A 2,536-nucleotide genomic window follows, 5' to 3' on the forward strand; every position below is an offset into this window, starting at 1 on the left:
GCCACTGCACTCCAGCAGTGCAGATATCAGCATATAAAAAGTGGGCTTTGGGCTGGGCACAGTGGCTCATGCCTGTAATCCCAAGATGGATCACCTGAGGTCAGGAGTTTGAGACCAACCTGATCGACGCGGTGAAACCCTGTCTCTACTAAAATTACAAAAATTAGCTGGGTGTGGTGGAGCGTGCCTGTAGTCCCAGCTACTCGGGAGGCTGCCCCAGGAGCCCCGCTGCCTAGCTCAAAACATCATGAGAAACCACAATGGTTTCATTTGCTTCTAGTGCTGCTGTGACAAGGAACTGGCAAGGAAAACCCCGGAAATTTGGAAAGGCTCTGTTGGAAGACAAATTTGACAGATGGTGTTTACCACTTTGCTTTGGTTCTTCTATCAGAGTGAATGCCAGATGTTTTCTTCTGGTTTACAAGGTTGTGTGTGACATCTGAACAGCTCCTTTGCCCAGAGATCATGAAATGTTGCGATACACAGCTAAATGGGAGCACATGGGCAAGTGAGTCCTGTGCCAGGTCAGCATAGTGTAATTTGCTGCTGTGTGAATCCAAGGTTTGGTGTTACATTTCTAGTGTTTTCTTTAAGTTGTGTAATACCATCAGTGTCCTACAATAGAAGATTGGCTGGATAATCCACATGAGACAATGTCATGCAGCCATAAAAAAAGGATGCTATAAAAGGCAAAATTATAGACATGGTAGGAAGATTAGTGGTTGCCAGGGATTACAGAATGGGGGTGATTAGGTGAAGTACAGGGCATTTTTAGGGCAGTGAACCTATTCTGTATGATACAGTAACAGTGAATACATGACATTAAGCATTTGTGAAAACCAGTAGAACTGTATAACACAAACAGTAAGCCTTAATGTACATAGACTTTAGCTAACAACAATACATCAATACTGGCTCATTAATTGTAACCAATGTACCACACTAATGGAAGGTGTTAATAATAGGGAAACTGGGAACATAGAACTCTTCGTACTATCTGCTCAAATTTTTCCTGGAAATCTAAAATTGTTCTAAAAAATAAAGTGTAAAAAATGAAAAAAAAAAAAAAAAAAAAAAAGAAGTAGTGAGCTTCAGAGCTACAACCAGCCCAGGTGACAAACCTGGAATCTCCGGAGCCAAGGGTGGGGGCATGATTCTACCATTTGTTCTCTTGTTCTCTTCCTATGCCAGGAAGAGGGTTATAACACACTCAGAGACCTGCTTGGCATTGTGGTCTCACAGGTCTCTTCTTGGTCACTTCTCAGACTCTTATGGAGGTGACCTCCTGGCTTTTGAATTTGGACCCAGAGCTACTAGTTGAATGAGAAAAAGTCTGGGCATGGTGGCTCACACCTGTAATCCCAGCACTCAGGGAGGCTGCGGCAGGAGGATCGCTTGAGACCAGGAATTTGAGACCAGCCTGGGCAACATAAGGAGACCCTGTCTCTATAAAAAATTTTTGGCCGGGTGCAATGGCTCATGCCTGTAATCCCAGCACTTTGGGAGGCCAAAGTGGGCAGATCACAAGATCAGGAGATCGAGACCATTCTGGCTAACACAGTGAAACCCTGTCTCTACTAAAAATACAAAAAATTAGCCGGGCATGGTGGCACATGCCTGTAGTCCCAGCTACTCGGGAGGCTGAGGCAGGAGAATCGCTTGAACCCAGGAGGCAGAGGTTGCAGTGAGCCAAGATCGTGCCATTGCACTCCAGCCTGGGTGACAGAGTGAGACTCTGTCTCAAAAAAAAAAGAAAATTTAAATTTAACAAAAAACCAGACCACTACCATAGAGGAATAGTAAGGGAAGGGCCTCCATTAGGATCTCTGACTTATTCTCACTCTTCTTCTGGCCCCTAAATATCCTTGTCTTGCGGTTTCTATATTTAGATACTTTCTCTACACTTGACCTACCTAGACATATTCATCTACTCCCAATCGTTCATTTACTGTCTATTTTCTGATGACCCTAAATCTCCAACTCCAATCCCACCTCTCTCCCGAGCTTGAGATCTGTATTTCCAACTCCCTGGTGGATGTTCCATTAGTCACTTAACCCATCTGTTCAAAATCAATGCCTCACTGTCCTCTCAGTCTGCCTCTCCTCCCCGTACTTATCTTGGGTAAGGGTATGAGGACATGGCAAAGGGCCAGCCCTGACTTGCTGAGACATTCAAACTGGTCTTGCAGGGAAGTGAAAGCCAAGGAAGATGGAAGTGACACAACCAGATGCCCAGGGCACCAACAGCCAAAAGCAAAGAGAGTAGAGAAGGCCTTAAGGATTTTATTTTATTATTATTTTTTGAGACAGAGTCTTGCTCTGTTGCCCAGGCTGGAGTGCAGTGACAGGATCATGGCTCACTACAACCTCAACCTCCTGACTAGCTGGGACTACAGGTACACGCCACCACGTCCAGATAAGTTTTGTGTGTTTTGTAGAGATGGGGTTTCACTCCTTAAGGATTTTAATTCTGCTATCACTTGGAATCACGATTCACTCCCCTGCTACCCCTATGCTTTTTTTTTTTTTTTTTTAG

Source organism: Theropithecus gelada, chromosome 16 (assembly GCF_003255815.1).
Source record: "Theropithecus gelada isolate Dixy chromosome 16, Tgel_1.0, whole genome shotgun sequence".
NCBI classification, from domain to species: domain Eukaryota; kingdom Metazoa; phylum Chordata; class Mammalia; order Primates; family Cercopithecidae; genus Theropithecus; species Theropithecus gelada.